This window comes from Olea europaea, unplaced genomic scaffold (genome assembly GCF_002742605.1).
Source record: "Olea europaea var. sylvestris unplaced genomic scaffold, O_europaea_v1 scaffold1253, whole genome shotgun sequence".
Classification (NCBI taxonomy): domain Eukaryota; kingdom Viridiplantae; phylum Streptophyta; class Magnoliopsida; order Lamiales; family Oleaceae; genus Olea; species Olea europaea.
In genome coordinates, this window is record NW_019229971.1 from 186,516 (window position 1) to 196,729 (window position 10,214).

At 32.2% G+C, this 10,214-nt stretch overlaps 1 long non-coding RNA gene across 1 annotated transcript; it reads right to left on the bottom strand.

Moving 5' to 3' along the window:
• Positions 1–6,905: 6,905 nt before the first annotated feature.
• Positions 6,906–9,339, bottom strand: LOC111374476. Its single transcript, XR_002699148.1, has 2 exons — positions 8,946–9,339; positions 6,906–7,174 (listed from the first exon to the last, which is right to left on the bottom strand). It is a non-coding gene; the product is annotated as an uncharacterized LOC111374476 (long non-coding RNA).
• Positions 9,340–10,214: the final 875 nt, after the last annotated feature.

The window sequence follows — 10,214 nt, forward strand, 5'->3', positions numbered from 1 at the left end:
TTTCTTCTGACACAATCACGATGAGAATTATAAAAAGATAAGGCCCACTTTAATTATGTTTACGAGTTGTTTATATTAAATTAATTTATGGATAGATATAAATGAGTTGTGGATAAATTAGTAGTACTTACGAATTCCACGAAATATGTGGATAAAAAGTGATTTGATCGATTTTAAACATATTATAAACAAGAGGTGAACAAGGGCTTTAACAAAGAGGAGCACACGCACTAAATAAAATAAATCATACTTGTGTTAGTAGCATTCGAATTCATTTCTTTTGGTACGTGGTGGAAGCACCCTAGCCCAGAGATATTTAATTAATTAATTTGTACCATAATTTAAAATAAAAATAAAAATTAGAGAATCGTGCTGATGGAGTATTATAAAATAAAGGTACATCATCACCTTAGAGAGAAATATTTCTTTTAACATAATCATGATGTGAATAAAAAGACAAGGTTCACTTAAGCATGTTTGGGAGTTGTTTATAACTTGCTCGAATTACAAGCAAGGGCGAGAGAGAGGACAGTAAAATAATTAAGAACACTATAAAAAAAATTGCGGCTCAGAGATGAAAATTTCCATTGTCAATGCCTTAAATTTTGTAGCTAACGAACTTTACCAACGTACTCGATCCGTCAAAAAATTTGATATTGAAACTCTTGTTACTAATTTAACAACGAATTTCTTACGGTATATTAATGACTAAAAAAACCTTCAACATTTACTAATAACTATTTTTGTAGCTAATAAACAACGATTTTAGCAACAAATTTTTCGTTAGAGTAATACTGAATTTTCTTAATATAAGAGTAGTAGAAGTTTAAAATTATGCTACTCGTTGACCCCAAATAAGACGAGACATAGTTAATCAACATATCATAGCTCTTCTATCATATGTTACAAGCATATTAGACAACCATGTTAGATTTCACAGTTCATAACTCCGACAGGATGTGATAGGTAACATATACTTTGATGGTCAAGTCAGATGATGAAGCATATCCGTTGTACGAGAAATACAATAAACGAAAAATATAGGTGTTGAGTTTTATTCTATCAAGAATAAAGCGTGTGAAGTGATTGTAGACAATGGAAGCTATGAGAACTTTGTGTCCAAGACGTTGGTAGATTTGTTGAAATTACCAAGTAAGAACCATCCTAAACCTTTCTCATTTGGTTGGGTGAAGAGAGGTCCTTCTGTTCAGGTTTCTAAGACTTGTAAACACATATTTCCATTGGTAAGCAGTATAATGATGAGATTATGTGTGATGTCATAGACATGGATGCCTGCAATAGTCTATTGGCTCATTCATGGCAGTTTGATTTGGATTCAACTCTCAAAGGGCGTAATAATGTGGTACTTTTTGCATAAAGCAGTCATAAGATCGCTATGATTCCTCTCAAATAGGTGGAGAAGTCTACTCAACAATGAACTATGGCTATCTACTCAACAACGAACTATGGCTTTCTTACCCTTACCAGTAACGAGAAGGAGATTGCAAAGTATGTAAGAGAATTTGATTACATTTATCTAGTTGTAGTTAAGGGGCTTTTCGTAGCAAATAAGGAAGATGGGGGTGTTCCGTCTAAGGTGCAAGAAATATTAACAGAATTTAAAGATTTGGTTTTCGAAGAATTTCTCAATGAGTTTCCTCCTATGAGGAATATTCAACACCAAATTGATTTGATACTTGAGGCTAGCGTTCTAAATTTGTCTCATTACTAAATAAATTTGAAGGAGAATGAGGATTCGTCTATTCATGTGACTCAAATTTGTAAGGTACCTTTGTCGATTGAGATTTGTTTCAAATAAAAGGTTATTTGTGATCTTGTTTAGTCGGATGTGTGTCATATTCTACCGGATAGATCATGACAAATTAATGTGGATGACATATGTAAGGATACCTACAAGTTTAAGTGAAAGAATAAAAAGATTATAACAAGGATAACACATAAAGCTTCTAAAGTGGAAGGAAAAGATTTTCCGACCATTACAAATTCAAACAATGAGTTTTCCTTCGATAAGCCTTTATGTCCCCATGATAGCTCGGGTTTGAGTTGTTTTGAAGTGGAAGGGAATAATGCGGAACAATACCAAGAGAAAATCTAAAATCAATTACGAAAAGTAATAAATAAGATAAACATTATTTTTTCACTAGTAAACTTGTATTTAACTCTATTTTTTCTTGTTGTATTTTATTTTTTTTAGGTATAGTCGTGATAGGACTTTTATCTTTTATTTAATTAGGATTATAATTTCTTTATTGATTAAAATATGAATTTTAATTATATTAGATTCTACTAGTTTCCTAATTTTAGACTTCTTATATTAGTAAGATTAACGGATAATTTTTCCTATATGTAAGGGTTTTGTACACTTTTTTAGAGTTCAATTCATTATTCGATTCTTGATTAGATATTTCAAATTTTCAATTTATTGGCGGAATTCGAGAACCCATTCATGTGTTATGAACTAAACACATTTATTTTTATTCACGCTTCCGTCCCGCATCAAAGAATATAAAGAATATAGTAAACTATTTTAAAGATATTGAAGGAAATTGATCGGTTTCCATCTGAAACTGGTCAAGATTTGAAATTGTAAACATAATTACTGAATACTTAACTAGACTACTCAACGAAGATTTTTTTTTAATAGTAATTTGGATTATTTATGAGTCGATTATTTTTTATTTTAGTAGATTTTTATGCTTATGATGAAATTATTGAGCAGACTACGGAGAAGTATGAAAATATACAATCGATAAAGCAACACAATTATGTAATTCCTCATCACTGTATGTTACGTAGTGTATATATGTATACTGAAAAAAAAATACAATTTTGTGTAAACCAATACTAATCCACTCAAAACCAAAACTTTAATACAATAATTGATACTTTGGTCAATTGTCCATTACCAAATAGTAATAATTAATTATCCTAAATTTTTACCAATTAACCGATCAAAATTAAAGCCCTTACATCAAAGTCGAAACCCTCTTCGTCTTTAATCCTTGTGTCGCAAACATTGAGAATCAAAAGCTCCACAATACCGATGATTTTAAATTTATAGTTTGATATACATACATGTTTTTTCCTTTATATATATATATAGCTGGACAATGAAGAATTTAATGAAGAATTTTTAGAGAAATTGTCTAATTATGCTAATATTTTCTTAACAAGCCATATTGACGAAAAAAAGATTAAAGGACTACTGTGTAGGAGACCAACACAGTAGTCCTTTAATAGATTAAAAAAAAGGGGGTTTCTCAGTCCACTTTTGAAGAATATTTGTGCAATTATGATAGAGATAAACCAAGCAGGTTTAATTTAATAACTCATAAAAATATTTGTGAATTATGATAGAGATTTGAAATCAGATTTACATACTGAGAATTTGAAATCATCTTCAGTTATATAAAATTTCTCAATCCGCTTACGAAGAATCAGTATAAAATGAAGATTTTTTTTTTAATAGTAATTTGGATTATTTATGAGTCGATTATTTTTTGCTTTAGTAGATTTTTATGCTTATGATGAAATTACTGAGCAGACTACGGAGAAGTATGAAAATATACAATCGATAAAGCAACACAATTTAAAAACATTCACAAATCCTAACAGAAAGAGAAACATGAAACCAGACGTTGAAATTGATCATCCCAAGTCGGGAAAATAAAAATTAAAAAAAAAATATCTTATAACGAACAAGAACGTGGATAATAAACATCATTGGACGTAGAGCAACTCTTGTAGTTGCGCAGGCAATGAAAAAACTTTCTTATCCTCGCGAAAAACGGCCCGTTTCTGAGTTTGAAATCCTGCATCTTCTTCAAATTTCTTGCTGATCTAAGCCTCCTGCATATAACCCTTTTCACTTTAATGGAAGATTTTTTAAACCGCTCTGTGACAGTTTGCTTCGTGCTGAACTTTTAGCTTCTCAAGAATATTTGCCTCTTCTCCATCTTAATTCTGAACGTGTCCATTGAATCTGCATTCGTATCGTTAAGTCCCATGCTTAAACACGAAAATTTGTGCTGCGCTCGTATAGAGTTTTGAAGAGAGGAAGAATATATGGCAAATAGATTGAGGGAGAGGGTTTATACATACATAGAGTAAGAAGGAATTGGACTTCTCTAATTTCTTGTATAGTAAGGATAGGACTTCTCTATTTTGCATATTTCGATTGTGGGTCGCTTGACATGGTGAAGTACTAGATTAGTAGGCCAATTGTTTAATCGACTGGTCACGAATTGAAGTAATATATGAGATTTAAAATCAGATTTACATACTGAGAATTTGAAATCATCTTCAGTTATATAAAATTTCTCAATCCGCTTACGAAGAATCAGTATATAACATTTAATTTAGTTTATTTTCAAATTCAAATTGTCATGAATATTTTGTTAGTCTGCAAACCCTAAATCACCTTTGGGCTTTGGATCAATTTTCTAACTCCAAAAAGATTAAAAACATTCACAAATCCTAACAGAAAGAGAAACATGAAACCAGACGTTGAAATTGATCATCCCAAGTCGGGAAAATAAAAATTAAAAAAAAAATATCTTATAACGAACAAGAACGTGGATAATAAACATCATTGGACGTAGAGCAACTCTTGTAGTTGCGCAGGCAATGAAAAAACTTTCTTATCCTCGCGAAAAACGGCCCGTTTCTGAGTTTGAAATCCTGCATCTTCTTCAAATTTCTTGCTGATCTAAGCCTCCTGCATATAACCCTTTTCACTTTAATGGAAGATTTTTTAAACCGCTCTGTGACAGTTTGCTTCGTGCTGAACTTTTAGCTTCTCAAGAATATTTGCCTCTTCTCCATCTTAATTCTGAACGTGTCCATTGAATCTGCATTCGTATCGTTAAGTCCCATGCTTAAACACGAAAATTTGTGCTGCGCTCGTATAGAGTTTTGAAGAGAGGAAGAATATATGGCAAATAGATTGAGGGAGAGGGTTTATACATACATAGAGTAAGAAGGAATTGGACTTCTCTAATTTCTTGTATAGTAAGGATAGGACTTCTCTATTTTGCATATTTCGATTGTGGGTCGCTTGACATGGTGAAGTACTAGATTAGTAGGCCAATTGTTTAATCGACTGGTCACGAATTGAAGTAATATATCAATATCGATTAACGGTCAATTGAAAAAAATATTGCGTGGATATAATCAAACAGCAAAAGTTATAGTGTCCCGTATGAAAAAAATTATGTAGCATTGTAATTTAATAATGAAAATATCTTAAATAATCTCATTATTATTTTAAATCAAAATCAAATATATATTTTTCAAATTCTTTGAATTCTGTGTAACGCATTTTTAAGACAACCAATTATTAACATAATAATGATCGATTATTGAAAATTTGAAATTGCAATAACTTCCTTGTGAGAATAATTACTTTCCTAATATTGTTACAAATTTGTATTCACCGTTTTAACTTAATTTCCTCCTCACCAAATATTTTATTTTTATGTTTATATTGGATTATTTTGAAGCTGCAATATATATGAACGTCCTTAATCGTATATATGTTTATTTTACTAAGATGTGAAATGCTTAATATCAGTCAATTGTTTGTAAAGCAATTTGTATCAATATATAAAAAGAAAAGCTATGAGACTCCATGATACTCCATTTGCAATTTTGTAATATATTTTTTTACTGCATAAAGAGAAGGAAAAATTTATAATTTAATGGTCAAAATAGAGGGAATGACGAGTTTTATTATATAATTGAAAGGTTTCGGATTTATAATTCCAAAAAAGGTTGATAGTAGCACTACAACAAAATGGTCTTTTTAATGCACGCCGTAAAAAGTCATTTATGGCGTGCGACCGCATGCCGTATAAAGCAATGCCGTAAATAGGAAGATTTTTTTACGGCGTACTGATAAGTGTGTTTTTACACACTTATTTGGATCATAAACATGACTTAAACATGGATAAAATGGTGGAATTGTGACTTGATCCAGTTAAATTTATGTATTGTAGGTAATTCAATGGAAATTGTGAAATTCAGGAGAAAAGAGCCGAAGAAGGACCAAAACACAACAATTTGATAGTTCGAGGACCAAAGGTGCAAATATTGAAAAGTTGAGCTAAATGCAAAAAGAGAGGGAAGACATGCCAAGTATAAGCTCAATGACAAAGCAAAACAACTGGAAGAAGAAAATATTGAATAGGGACTGAAATGAAGACAATTGAAAGTTGGAGGACCAAAGCGCAAATACTCAAAAGATATGCCGAATGAGGGGCATAAGAATTGATGGTATCAATCATCAATTGGAAGATAAAATTTGTTGAAAAGATGAAGAAATCGAAGAAAGAAGTCAAGAGAAGCAACAAAGAAGTTCGGGGACCAAATTGAACAAACCACATAGATGTTACATCTATGCGACCGCATAGTGTAACCTTCTATGCGGTCGCATAGAGGGTTCCAGGGACTCAATGAGCCCAAAAATATTGATCTATGCGACCGCATAGATTCCTTCTATGCGGTCGCATAGAAGGATTTTGGAACTCCCGGGCGTACGCCGTAAAAGAATGCCGTTAATAACTTTTTATGGCGTTCACAAGCACGCCGTAAAAGCTCACTATTTACGGTATGCATTGCATGCCGTGAAAAGTTTAAACTTGCTTTTTATGGTGCACACATGCCCACCGTAAATAGCGAGTTTACATTTTTACGATTTAGCTTTTTAAAAATATTTGTCTATTTGGTTACCAACAAACCCATAATAATTACAAAACAAAAAGATACACATTAATCATATATAAACAGATTTTATATATGTCCGATAAACAAATAAATTGTTTTTATATTTTAATTACAACTTCACTAATTTATTCAAAAAATATATATAAATTCAACGCCATAAATGAGCCAAAGACGAGGTACATAATTGTAATAATCGGGTAACAAATGTTACGCTTATGAAGGAAATAAAAATCGAAAAGGTTCGACACATACTTAAAGAGAGTAAGGCAATGAAAAAGAGAGATTACTGAAATTGGGAACACAATAGTTTTCAGCTGTGTGATGTCAAAAAATAGTAATTACAGGAAATGGATTCTACATTTGTCCGAAGTCTTTCTCCTCTTGATGTGTCTACCACAAACTGTCTTACATACAGCATGGAGATATAATCCTACAAAATAGAGTGAAACTACAATAGGCTAAGAATACAGAGAGGAGAAACAAACAAAATTTCAATCATAACACAAGGCATTGCAACTCAATGAAAGATGAAACTCTCTCGATGAATTTCCTGCTAAAATAAGCTAAAATCGTAAAAATTATACAGAAAAGGGCCATATTTGTTTTTAGACAGAAGAATATTACAATTTTCTCCAAGCACATTTATCCTACCAGAGCTTTGCATAAAGTTCACTAAAAAGATCGTCTTGAAGGTTACATCAATTTTATTACCTCGCAACACTAATAAAAATTCATAATTAATATTTTATGACATATCAGCATGGTTCTATTTTTTTACTTGAGATATTAATCTAATCTTATAACACTCTTTCATTGAAAAGTACATGTCAAATAGTTCAGAGATGCAAAAGAGAGATCTACAAAAAAATTTCAATGACTATTAACTCTACAATATAAATTCTATGAGCCGAAAGCGTGAATTGATGAAGTTACCTACTGATTCAAATAAGAGGTGTCAGTTTTGTTGAAAGCACCTTTGACAGCCCAAATAATCGAACAAACATCCACTGAAACTCATAGTACTTAATTTGGAGCACAAATTATTGTCCACTGTTTCTTTATGTTTTTTATTCACTCTCAATTTACAATTAACCTCCGACAACTACACCGATCAGTATGTAAAATACATAAAAGTGAACTCCAATGAAACATTAATCAGAGTATTAGCCTATCATAAGACCTAAGATTGCAGTTCAGAAGGGATGAAAAACAGGTCGAGATATAATTGTAGGCCTTAGTAAAATCCCAGCAACTTCTTTACTGAGGGAGAGAAAGAACAACTAATTTTCCATTGAACTTGTATGAAGAAAAAAGGTACGGATTTCCTTTTTTAAGGGTGAAATGTACTTAAAATTTAGCAATAAAAACTCACGCCCCATTTGTTCCCCCAATAAACAGCCCCTAATCTCGCCAAAGAGATGAACCTACACAAAAATACCTGCTCAAAGGGTCCAACTTCTAGAATCCAATAAATATTGCTCCTAGATTTCAACTGCTACCTAATATGTATGTATTACACGAACCCAAAAGTAACCCGGTTCTAAATACTTTCTCCTCTCGAGACTCAACAACTATCTATCATTTTCACTTTCTATACAACTATAATGTTGACATGTGTAACTTCAACCAATTTCTACGAAAATTACATTCACAGACTACTACATCTATATGTACAAAATCAACACTGAGTAATTCACCGAGTAATGATATCTTGTAATAAATTACCACCCTCCCAGTAGCAGATTGAGAAGTCCAGTAAAAAACAGTTCCACTAGTCCTCAACACTCTTGCTTTCATCTATTTAGCAATAGAGACATGATTATTTGTCTTTCTATTAGCAGAAGCAACTTTTTCACAACATTGAGTGCAATTAATTGTGTCCAAGAAAAAAAATACCTAAAAAAAAATAGTGTCCAAGAAAATCTAACATTTGTAAATCTAAGATTTCAAGAGCATTCAAAAATCAATTTGAAGAGCATTCGAAAAATCAATTTCAAGCTCCTAGGTCTAATTTCAAGAGCATTCAAAAATCAAAAGAATTTCAAGACTTCAATCCATCCAATAGCAATTCAAAAGTAATTTCATATGTTAAAAACAAACAATTAATATGTAAAAAACTGTCAATATTCAACTACAAATAAAAACTTAACAAAAACTTGATTGTAGGGACAGAGTTCAGGAATCAAAATCAGGGGGCTCACCTTCTCCTTCTGCAGTTTCTGCTGTGCTACCGTGCTGGTGCTAGCATCGCGAATCGAAGGTTAAGGAGACTCAGCCCTCAAGGTCCCACTATCTCAGGTTCGCAGTCTGCTGCCGGTTGCTTCAAGGGCTCTATTTCGAAGCCCGAAGGTGTTGCTGCTGCGTGAATCGTGACTTGCATCTAGGGCAGCCACGATTGAGAAGTTCAACATCGGAGACTGCAGATAAACGGCAAAGACACGGAGGCGGCCGATAACTGATTGAAGAAAGTGTTTTTTGGGAAAGAACGGCACAAAGGCAGTAGGAACGAACGAAGACGCCGGCCCTATTTGGTAAAATTCATGGAGATGAAAAATAATTGGGATGAGACGAAAAGATAAGGAAAAGAAAAGCGGAAAAAACTGCATTTGGGCATACATATGCACGCCATAATAAGTGTAATTTTTTAACAAACACGCCGTACATATGCACGCCATAATAAATCCAATTCTTTTAACCAAACAAGGCATGCCTTTAAAGAACATCGTAAATATTCACATTTTACGGCGTGCAAATACGTCAAGTTATTATTTTTTTACGGCATACAAAAAGCACATGCTGTAAATAGTCTTCTTTCACAGCATGCCATAAATGCAAGCCGTAAATTCATGCAGTAAAAACCCACTTTTGTTGTGGTGTAGATTTATTAATTTCGCAAATGTTGAGGAAGAATCGCCCTCGAATCTTTTATCGTGTCTTCAATCAATACTTTACAATCATTTGCTAGTCGCTTCAACCAAATTTTCTGCTTCATAATTAAATTTATTTACATCAAATTGATTTTACACCAATTTGGTGTACCGTTAAAGATGCTCTTAAGCAATCATCCATAAAAAATAGAGACCTAGATGCTCTATCATATAAAGATGAGTATTGCTATTTATTTTCAGTATGTACGTGGCTTTAATTATAAAAAAGCGATTTCATATTTATAAATTTAATCTCAATATTTTATGAGACCAATCATATAAATTGGTGAATTCTTTAATAAAGATAAATAACATTATTCATAAGATTGAGGGCTGGGATAATATGTTTTAGTTTTATTGATAATAGACTTGCCCCCCATTTGGTAACAATTTTTTACCCCAAAAAAATCAAATTTTTTTTTATGATTATTTCACTATTTTAGCCATCATTTTTTACTTCTTTACTCACAGATGGAACACATTTTTCTCTCTAACGGTCTAAAAATCAATTTTCATAATCACTATCGAACAGGCATTGATCTA